The following is an 11,940-nucleotide window of genomic DNA, read 5'->3' on the forward strand; positions in this document are numbered from 1 at the left end:
GCTTCTGAAATACATTCATTCCTAACAAAAAAGGAAACCAAAAATATCTAATGGACCAAGAGGGAAATGTCACCTTCAAACTCGATACTGGTGCGGATATTACTTCTGTATCACAGACTGAGTTTAGTAACATCTTTTCTAACACACAGCAGCCTGTTCTCAAAAAGCCAGAAAAGCCCTTGTTTGGTCCAGGACGGATTCCACTGGATGTGTCAGGGTTCACCAGACTGCAGCTGAGGAAAGGAGCCAAGCAGACAATGAAGAAGGTTTATGTTGTTAAAAATCTGAGCACGCCGATGCTTGGGTTGCCAGCCATTACAGTCCTTGGCTTGCTCATCCGAGTCGACAGTATGGACACTGTCATGTAACGTAGAGTTGGGGGGAACAAATGGTGCAAAAAAGTGAGTATGGATTGCTCCCAGGAATAAATTGGCAGGGCGGACATTCCAAATTTTAAACAGCAGATGGGGCAAAATCTGAGTTAGGTATTAGTGAGTGAATTGGCCAAACTGAAATTCCAAAATTTTCCAAAAGATGGTGCCAAATCGTTGCCAGAAACCAAAATTGAGCGTGGTCTGATCGATGGAACACACACGAGAGCACAAAGGAGGTTTTTATTATTCTTATAATTGTATGTTATTTTACTTGCTTGGCTGAAATATATTCTGTAACCGCTTAAAGCAATATTATCACAGAATTGGACTAAGCTGCCCACCCTTATGAGAATAGGGGTGTGTTAAAAAGGGTAAAACAAATGAGTTCTTGGTTTTATTATTTCATTTTATTTTAATTGTATTTTATTTCAATTGCTTGGCTGAAATATATTCTGTAACGGCTTAAAGCAATATTATCACAGAATTGGACTAAGCTGCCCACCCTTATGAGAATAGGGGTGTGTTAAAAAGAGAAAAGAAAGAAATCAATTCAAAGGCTTTGATTTATTTTGATTTAATGGTTGACCAAAGTCTGACTTTAAAGTATTGGTTTTAAAAAAAAGGGGAAGTAAAGAAAAGAGGAAGTAGGGTGCCTGCCAAGGGGGTTTCCACAGAATTTCGGTGGAAAGAGTGAGCCGGAAATGAGCTGCCCGGAAAAACCGCAGGGGATGAGCGTGGGAAGCTGGACAGTATAGAAGCCGTAGGCGTGGGAAGCTGGACAGTATAGAAGCCGTAGGCGTGGGAAACTGGACAGTATAGAGGCCAGCGGAAAAGGGAAGGGCCAGAGAAGTCTATAAAAAGGCCACCCTGGACATCGACAGGGCTCTCTCCTGGACCGCGGTCATAGTGAACAGAAGCCGGTAGGAGTTTCAAGACTTTTTCCAAAGCCTTCGAGATTTTTGTGTAAGACGCAAGATTGCTGGCACGGATTAACTTGGAAATACTCAAAAGAATTGGACTGGACAACTTTGCTTGAGAAACTAGGTGAGAGGACCGACTCCTTCTGTATTTCCGTGCGGGGAGGGAGACCGTTATCGGGGTAGTAGGGTCCTCCCATGACCAAAACTAGTTTCTAAATTAGATTTTTAGAGATAAAATCGAATTGATCACTCGACTTTATTTCCACCAAAAAATAACCCCCAATTGATACCCTCCTTTTCCTCTTTTCTGATTTAATTTTTGCAATCAAAATTACTCCAGGATTGAATGATTGTATTTGCAAGGGCATCAGTGAGTGGAATTGTTCAGTTTTTGGAGGATTGTGATTTGTAATTTTATTTCATGTTTCTTCAATAAAAGAGTTGTATATACTCATTTAATTCGTTGTGCGCTAATTTGTATAATTTATGCAGTCGATTGTTTGTGGATGGGTTGATAAGTCGATTTATTAACGGGAGATTTTAAGAATTAGAGACTAAAGCATTAGATTTATTTCCAAACTCTGTCTTTGCCATACTTCTGCTAATTTGATTTACTTCCGAAAAAAGAGAAGTAGGCTTGCGGCTTTAGCAAAAGCGGAACGGGGCCCGATCAAAAGTATTTAATTTACTCGGGCCGCGTCAAAAACTACTTTGAATGATTTTGAGGGATTAATTTGCCTTCAGAATTAATTACAGGATAATAACAATTCGATTAAATCGTCTTGAACCCGTATTAAATAAAATATCATTTTGTCGGAAACAATTGAGTGCGAGGAGGCGCTTTTATGGTTAAGTGTTTATATATATATCGTTAGAATTAGTTAATAAAGTATTAAACTTATTCTTAAACACTGTAATAGTCTTACTTCTGCTAATTTGACGTGCTCCCGGAAAAAAGGGAAGTAGGCCCGCTCCTCCATCCAAAGCGGAACGGGGCTTGAGCCAAAGTATTTGATTTACTCCGGCCGCGTCAAAACCTGAGCCAAAGTATTTGATTTACTTCGGCCGCGTCAAAACTACTTTGAATGATTCTGAGGGACTAAATTGCCTTCAGAGTTTATTACCGGATAATAATAATTCGATTAAATCACTTGAACCCGTATTAAGTAAAATATCATTTTGTCGGAAACAATTGAGTGCGAGGAAGCGCTTTTGCGGCTAAGTGTTTATATATACCGTTAGAATTAGTGAATAATGTGTTAAACTTATTCTTAAGCGCTGTCATAGTCCTACTTCTGCTATTTTGACTTGCTCCCGGAAAAAAGGGAAGTAGGCTCGCTCCTCCATCAAAAGCGGAACGGGGCCCGATCAAAAGTATTTAATTTACTCGGGCCGCATCAAAAGCCACTTTGGATGATTTTGAGGGGTTAATTTGCCTTCAGAAGTAATTACGCCTGTACGGTTAAGTGTTTATATATATAACATTGGAATTAGGGATTAATGTATTAAAGTTCTCTTTTCAACCCTATCATTGTCATACTTTAGTCAATCTGACTTTCCACTGAAAAAAGGGAAGTAATCTCTTTACTTCCCCAACCCGGCCAGAGCAGGGCCATATTAAAAGTTACTTCGGCGAGAGCAGCGCTACGGGGCGCTATAGACTAACGAATCCCTGAGGCCTTAACAAAGGCATCTAAAAGCATCCGTAACGAAATACCAGCATCAAACAACTGAAGGGAGCCATCAATACGGCGTGGTCATACCGGCGACTTGCCTCGAATTGAGTTACTCGGCTTGCGCGTCGGATGATTTAAGCGGGATTGACGTCGTATAGAAGTTGGGTTGATTCCAAGAGGATTAATTTAACTCGGGTGGTCAGCTGCGGACGAGTCCCTTCGCCCCGGCTTATCGAACCCGTTACTGGGGAGCCGGAGGCACTTGATTGGAAAGTGCACGTTTGACAACACGGATACCCTCAAGGCAAGTTACCCCAAGTTGTGCAGTGGTCTGGGTCAGCTACAACAACCATACACCATAAAGCTCAAGCCAGACGCCGTGCCATATTCAGTAAAAAAATACAGGAGGATTCCGCTACCTCTGGTGGGTGAAGTCAAGAGAGCGCTCCAGCTCATGGAAGCTCTGGGGATCATCAGCCGGGTGGAGGAGCCAACGTATTGGTGTGCCAGCATGGTGGTCGTGCCCAAAAAGGACAGAAAAAAAGTGCAGTTGTGTGTGGATTTAACCGGCTTGAATGTGTATGTGTGCCGTGAAAAGTACATTCTTCCATCTGTGGAACAAAGCCTGGGAATGCTTGCTGGAGCGAAGCTGTTCAACAAGTTGGATGCCATCATGGGTTTTTGGCAGATTCCGTTAACGGAGGAGTCAGCCAAGTACACTACATTCATAACACCCTTCAGACGGTTCCACTTTAACCGCCTTCCATTTGACATCACCTCTGCGCCCGAACATGTGCCGATCGATCACAGAGGGGCTCAACGGTGTGGTTTGTCACATCGATGATCTGTTGGTGTGGGGGCGGGACCAGGAAGAGCACGACACTCGACTTTATGCCGTGCTACAAAGACTGGAAAAAGCAGGTATCACACTGAATGTGGACAGGTGTGAACTCTCCAAGAGCGAAGTAGTCTTCCTGGGCCATATCATCACAGCTGCAGGCATCCGCCCTGACCCAAGAAAGACAGACGCCATCACAGACATGACAGAGCCCACAATTGTGAGTGAATTAAGGCGTTTTCTTGGCATGGTCAACCAGCTGGGAAAGTTTATTCCCCAGCTAGCTGAAAAAGATAAACCGCTCCGTGACCTCCTCTCGAAGAAAAACTGTTGGGTCTGGGATGTGGACCAGGCCAGCAGCGTTTGAACCGCTAAAGAAAGCTCTATCCTCTTACTCCTGTGCTGATTATGTATCTGCTGATGCATCATCGTATGGTTTGGGGGGCGTCCTTCTCCAGAAATGGGGGAAAGACTGGAAGCCTGTGGCTTACGCATCATGGTCACTCACTCCAACTGAGCAACGATACGCGCAGGTGGAGAAGGAGGCTCTGGGCCTCACATGGGCCTGTGAACGGTTTCGGGATTTCCTCATCAGAAAGGAGTTTTGCCTGGAGACCAACCATAAACCCCTTCTCAGCCTGCTCGGAGCCAAGCACTGGATCTTTTGCCACCGAGAATCCAGCGTTTCAGGATGAGGCTGATGCGCTACTCATACTCCATCGTGCACGTACCAGGAAAGTCGCTTTGGACGGCAGACACACTGTCACACGGACCTGTAAAATCACGCATGTCCACCGATGACCAGGAGCTGATGGAGAGCATAAACATATATGTGGACTGTGTCATTGAAAGTCTACCTGTCAGCTCATCATATACTGAAAACCTGAAAGAGCAGTTGAAAACCGTCATCACGTGTCATGACCATGTGCACGGAAGGATGGCCAGCACATGCAAAACTGGAACCAGTGCTGAAAAACTACTGGCCGGAGCGAGCTACATTAACAGTGAAAGATGGCTTACTGCTAAAAGACACATGACTTGTAATACCTTCTGCAATGAGGAACGACATGCTAGTTGATTTATAAACTGACACAGATTTAGTCAATCAGAAACCCCTAATGTCATTTTTATTCATGTTAAAACAAACACCCAGATGTGTGTGTGACGATCATTGGGACTTTAACTTTAACTTAACTTTTAACTGTTTGAGCATTTAAGAATCTAAGAAACAATAGTTATTGTATACATTATACTAATAATCACAAAGTTGTTTTCGTTTACAGTGTTCTTCTGTAAGAGTTAGATAGGAACAGAAGTTTCTACACAAGAGGCAGAAGAATCCTCTAAGGTCTGAAGAGACAAAGGCAGTCTACCCTTTGATCTCTGGAAAAAAGGGAAATGTGGTATTATAGTACGTTGATACTATGATATTATATAGTGTTTTATTGGAGGTCTTGCATAATGTAGACATGTGGGGGCGCTGTAATGCGGCAGGGGCATTGTATACATTATGTGTGTGTGACGATCACATAACGACACATGTCAATGTGTGACGTCACTATGTGACACTCGAGTAGTGGAGGAATAAAGAGTTGCTGAATAAAGAAGTTGCATTAGCGTTCATTTCTACTCCGTATAAACACTACAGGAATAACCTAGGGCATGGTAATCTTGCCAGGGTGCTGACAACACACCGCTGTAGGTTCACTCAATACATGCCAAATAAACCCGACAAGTTTGGAATCAAGTTTTGGGTCCTAGCTGAAGTTGGAACAAAGTACTGCCTCGGTGTGAAGACATATCTTGGAAAGGATGAGCAGACAGTCAACAGTTTGGGGGCATATGTAGTGATGACACATATGGAGCCATACTTTGGGCGTGGCTACAACGTCACCACTGACAACTTTTTCACAAGCAAAGACCTAGCACTGAAGCTTATGGAAAAGCGTTCATCAACAGTTGGCACCATGCGATGGAACAGGAAAGAGATTCAAAGCTCTTCAAAGATGGCCACTCACGAGTCAGTATTTTACAGGTCTGGCTCCATCCAGTTGGTCAGATACCAATCAAAACCCTCTAAATCTATTGTGCTGCTGTCAACTCTGCACAAAGGTTCTCTGTGCCAGACAGATGGCAAAAATAACCCAGAATAAATCCTGTATTACCACAGCAACAAATGCGGAGTTGACATGCTTGACGCAATGTGTCGACAGATGTCTACAAAGGCAGGATGCAGAAGATGGCCACTTGCAGTGTTCTTCAACATTCTAGATATGGCTGGAGTCAATTCGTGGATAATCTACCAGCAAGTCACTGGCACAAATAGCTCACGCAGGGAATTCTTATGTCAGCTGTCTACAGATCTGACATTAGCTGAGATGTCAGCCAGGAATCCCGCACCAATGGCAGCGTCAACAGCAACAGGACAATTGACAACTAGAAATTCTAGAGTCAGATAAAAGTAGGATGTAGCCGCAACAGAACTGTAACAGTCTGTGATGTTTGCAAACGATTCGGAAGTATGTGGAAAATATATGGCTAAAATTTACATCGCCTGCAAATATAAGGCCGTCTGATATTAGGGACAAGCACAAACATGCAAGTCTGTGACTGAAATGCTTGTGAAAGAACTTTGTTACACTTTATTACACTTTGTTGCACTTTGTTACATGGATATCTATACTGTGCATGCTATAATGTTCAATTGCGTCGATTGACACATCTAGCTGTTCTAGGTATAAACTGCTGTGTCTTGCACACTGAAGGATCAGACAGTACAGCCAAATGAAAAGCGAAGCAGACTTTATTGTGGAGGGAAAGGGGAACGGTGGAGGGCTGGAGCAGCGAACGGGCGAGGTTGCGCACGTCAGGAGTGGGTCACCGGATGGTAAGCCAGGGGAAGGAGCCGGCGGCTGGAGTTCTCACTGGCGAGGACTGGACGTGGCTGACGGGTGATCTCCGAACAACTGCGGACTGACAAGATAGCACTGGACAGACAGGACAAGGACCGAATCGTAAAGCGACGGGGAGTCAAGCTTACAAGAAGACATCACGAGACAAGCTGTAGCCCTGGCCGCACTAATATAGTGCTCCCAATGAGCACGCGACAGGTGAGAATGATCCTGGTGATTGGCGGGGTGTGGCTGGATGACACCGGCGCGTGACACACAACTAATGTAAACAAGTTTTTGACTTTGTTTTTCTACTAAGCATGCTAAATAAAAAAAGTCAGATTATTTCAGATTTTTCCTACAAACGCGTATTAAGTAGTCATGACGTAAAGTTGTGATGCGCGTCAATTGACGCGTCCAGCTGTTCTAGTTAAAGACAACCACTATAGGTTGCCACCCAAAATGATCAAAAAGTGCCCTGAAATTCCATAATTTCCTTTACAATACTAATAAATACAACACAATAATAAAGATTCTTCTGCTGCTTGCCAGATATTTTCTCACAAATCTAACATCCTTTTTATCATTAAGCTTATGTATCCCCAGTAGGGGTGTAAATGGCGGGTTTTGTCACGATACGATATCATATCGATACAAAGAATCACGATACGATATTTGCCGATATCTTAAAGCCTGCTGTGATTCGTTCACGATACATCACGATATAGTGCTCTACGATCGATATTGAACAATATCCTGATTTATAACAATTCATACGCAAAATCAACAACATCTTTTCTTTGGAATCCAAAGTGCTTCGTAACAAATGACTTGAAGCCCAAAGGGGATCAAATTTCCTCGTCTTCTTGGACACTAGCCATAGCACCAGCCCAGGAGCCGCGTAGTTGTCGGCTCCCCTTTCACGTGCCTGCTCTGCTCACAACACAACACGCCGCGCACTGCTCCCGGAAAGAGGAAGCAAGCAACAATGAACTGGATTTCAAAATAAAGTCGCGTCTAATGTCCGAGGTCAAAAATGGGCGATATAGATCTATGTTTACGTTTAGCATCGATGCCAACAAATCGTAGAGCATTATATCGATTAATCGATGTGTATCGATGAATCGTTACACCCCTAATCTTCAGTGTTATGGAAGGTTCTGGGAGTGTGGAGCACACAAAGAGTATGTGGCGTGTCAAATGTGGCAGTGGTTAATGTTAGCGAGGGAGATCTCTGGTTATATTTGAGAGGACACCACTTCAAATGCTCTGGTAGCCACCATGCCTCCTCCTCCTACCGATGAGGTAGGCAACCAGCACGATGAGGACCAAGCCAGCCAGGGCCGTCCCGACGATGATGGCGATCAGCATGTCATATTCATCCAGCTGGCAGTGCTCAGCTGTGCCAAACCTTTTCTGGGTGAGGCCGAAGAGCTGCACCTGCAACTTCTTTCATGTCTGCCCAATCTGCTGACAGAGAAATTTCACTCAAGTGGTACTTATTGGACGTAGAGTTGAGCGTGAAGAAAAAGGCCAGGTTGGTTTTATTGCCGTCCGTCAAAAGTCGCAGCATTGTGCTGTCTGTGTCACATGATCCGGAAGCATTTGTGGTGTTGGGCTCAAGGTTGACGACATGCACTGTCTGGTTTGAGGAGGTGGAGTTGAAGCTGATGTTGAGCTGAAGGCCCATGTACGCCAGCAAGCAAACACTGCTAATGGTGCCAACCACCCGGTAGTGCCCTGTCACTGGTCTACCAGGCTCTTTGTGCGGCGCCTTGGTGCTGGATGGTGCCACGGTAGCCAAACCCTGGTGCACGGCTATAGCGGCTATAATAGGATGCAGGGTAAATGTCAGCCACCGTGTCTGCACACCACCAGTGGTCGTCATGGATTTGGATCATATGATGGCGCCGCGGATGGCAGCCACGGTGAGTCGCTCTCTGTTTATTTGTCTTGTTTTGTGTGTTTGCTGTGTCCTCTGCTGTCCATCCTGGATCACTTTTACCAGAGAAGCTGTTAGAATAATTAGTTTTGCTGAAGCGCTGGTCGGCCTGAAACCGGAGGTCACATATCTTCGCTCAAGTCAACATATCTGCCAGCTAGCCTTGGGGAGTCCTTATACTCTCTTCCTTGTCTTATCTGTCAGAAGCCTTCACTAGTTAGGAACAGAACACCTTTGCTCTTTGTTAGTTCAAGAGAAGTCCTTTCTCTGTTAATTGTTTTTGACCGAGACAGTTTTTAGTTATCCCATATTTACTCAATGTTTGTTTAAGTAGACTTCATGCAAGTTATCTCACATCTACTTAACGTTTGTTGGAGTGTATGCACGGGAGGTATCTGATTATTTACTCATTATTATTATTGTGTGAAATGTAGCAAGAAAGTCTAGAGCATTGTTTTACAGGGACACGGCATCCAGGTTTGGAGATTGCAGCCGGGAACAAGGCTTCCAACCATCTAAAAACAGACTCTGCATTCCTGGAGTCACAGATCGGCCAAGGCCATGCGGCCTCGCACCACACAACATTATTAGCTAGCTGAACAGCGTTGCTACAGTCACACTCTCCCCTCCCTTTAGTGTAGCAACGCCTCTTGTAACCAGGGCAACCCAAAATAAAAAGAGGAGATAGCGGCGGGGGAAGTCCAGAATTGGTGGAGGACTGTGAACTGGGCCTTCTACCTAATTCTCCTCGCGAGCAAAAGAATACTGGTTGTCTTCTCCTCTTTGTTTCCAGCGTGTAAATAAATGTCTGATGGTATTTAGACCTGACAGAAGCGCTGTTAAACACCGGACAGTCTTCTTCTTGTATTTTCTCTCCTGTTCTCTCCGATTCAGACTGTTTGTCGGAGATTCTAGCCGGAGCGGCGGTGCTGTACAAGCTAGCGCGACGACGGCGGCGCGGAAAACGAGCTGGAGCACTCGTAAGACTCTCCGGAAAATCAAAAGGAGGTGGTCTCTGTTTCTACATTAATGAACGTTGGTGTACTGATGTCACGGTGTTGAAAGAGTTTTGCAGCCCTCTCCTAGAAACACTGTTCATAAACTGCCGGCCGTACTATTCACCACGGGAGTTCTCCTCGATCGTCATGGCGGCTGTTTACATCCCACCACACGCACGGGCGAATGAAGCCACACAGATGCTGGCTGACCAGGTGACAGACATGGAGAAACTTCTACCAAACTCACTAATCATTGTTCTGGGTGATCTTAACAGGGCGAACCTCGCACACGAACTTCCCAGATACAGACAGCACGTAACGTGTCCCACCAGAGGGGCACAGACTCTGGACCACTGCTACACCGTGATCAAGGATGCATACCACTCTGCGGCTCGTGCAGCTTTAGGACTCTCGGATCACTGTCTAGTTCATCTGATCCCAGCCTACAGGCAGAAACTAAAAACTTCTAAGCCTGTGGTGAGGACTGTGAGGAGGTGGACAGTGGAGTCAAGCCAGGACCTCCAAGCCTGCTTTGACTGCACCGATTGGGGAGCTTTCGAAGCTGCAACTTCAGACTTGCATGAACTCACTGACACTGTAACATCATACATCAGTTTTTGTGAGGATCTGTGTGTGCAGACTAAGACCTTCTGCACGTACAACAACGACAAACCTTGGTTTACACCGAACCTCAGGAGGCTGCACAAAGTCAAGGAGGAGGCCTACAGGAGCGGCGACCGCGACCTGTTCAGGCAGACCAGAAACACACTGAACCAAGAGGTCAGGAAAGCCAGAAGGTGTTACGGGGAGAACCTGAAGAGACACCTTTCTGCCAATCATGATCCCTCAACAGTGTGGAAAGGTCTGCAGAGCATCACGGGCTACAAGAAACGAACCCCCCGTCCTGTGGAGAGCCCAAGGCTTGCTAACCAGCTAAACAGGTTCTACTGCAGGTTTGATCGGTCCTCCCACACAACGGGACTTCCTGCAGCACAATCTACATACTCACCTCTCCCCACAACTGCTCTGTCCACACCTCTATCATCGTTGTCACCCACTCTCTCTCTTGCAGGGGCCGCGCCCGCACTCCAGGTCTGCGAGGAGGAAGTGCGCCAGATGTTCCGGAGACAAAAGACCAGGAAGGCACCGGGCCCAGACGGTGTGTCACCTTCCTGCTTGAAAGTCTGCGCTGAGCAGCTGGCGCCCACCTTCAACCGTTCTCTGGAGCTGTGTGAGGTGCCCTCGTGCTTCAATAGCTCCACCATCGTTCCAGTGGCCAAGAAGGCCTCCATCACAGGTTTGAATGACTATAGACCCGTCGCACTGGCATCTGTGGTCATGAAATCTTTCAAGAGGTTAGTGCTGAACCACCTGAAGGAGGTCACAGGCCCCCTGCTTGACCCCCTCCAGTTTGCCTACCGGGCTTCCTGGGATGATGCGGTCAACATGGGACTGCACTACATCCTGCACCACCTGGACACCCCAGGAACGTACGCCAGGATCCTCTTCGTGGACTTCAGCTCGGCGTTCATCACCATCGCTCCTGACATCGTCCAACAGAAGCTCATCCAGCTTGCGGTGCCTGCCTCCACCTGTCAGTGGATCACCATCTTCCTGACCAACAGGAGACAGCGTGTGAGGCTGGGGGGCATCACATCTGACACCTGGACCACCAATACTGGAGCCCCTCAGGGTTGCGTCCTCTCCCCACTGCTCTTCTCTCTCTACACCAATGATTTCTCCTCAGGTGACTCTCCTGAAGTATGCAGACGACACCACTCTCATCGGACTGATCCAGGACGGTGATGAGACTGCGTACAGACAGGAGGTGGAGCTACTGGTCCACTGGTGTAGCCAAAACCATCTGGAGCTGAACCCGCTCAAGACCGTGGAGATGACAGTGGATTTCAGGCGAGACCCTTCACCACTTTTATCCCTCACTATCCGCAGTAATACTATTCTCTCCACAGACACCTTCAAGTTCCTGGGAACCACAATCTCTCGGGACCTGAAATGGACCGGCCACATAGACTCTGTCCGGAAGAAGGCCCAGCAGAGGCTGTACTTCCTGAGACAGCTCAAGAAGTTCAACCTGCCGCGAGAGCTTCTGAAGACCTTCTACACTGCCATCATCCAGTCTGTCCTCTGCACCTCCATCACTGTCTGGTTTGATTCGGCCTCCAAACAAGACAAGCACAGACTGCAACGGACAATCAGGACTGCAGAAAAGATCATTGGAATCAACCTCCCATCTATCCAAGACTTGTACCTGTCCAGGACCAGGAAACGTGCAAGGAACAT

At 46.3% G+C, this 11,940-nt stretch overlaps 1 pseudogene; it reads right to left on the reverse strand.

Annotated features, from left to right (window-relative positions):
* Positions 1-7,959: 7,959 nt before the first annotated feature.
* On the reverse strand, positions 7,960-8,587 carry LOC133151156 (lysosome-associated membrane glycoprotein 1-like; annotated as a pseudogene).
* Between the last annotated feature and the right edge of the window lie 3,353 nt (positions 8,588-11,940).

The sequence above is a fragment of the Syngnathus typhle genome, linkage group LG3 (assembly GCF_033458585.1).
Source record: "Syngnathus typhle isolate RoL2023-S1 ecotype Sweden linkage group LG3, RoL_Styp_1.0, whole genome shotgun sequence".
NCBI classification, from domain to species: Eukaryota; Metazoa; Chordata; class Actinopteri; order Syngnathiformes; family Syngnathidae; genus Syngnathus; species Syngnathus typhle.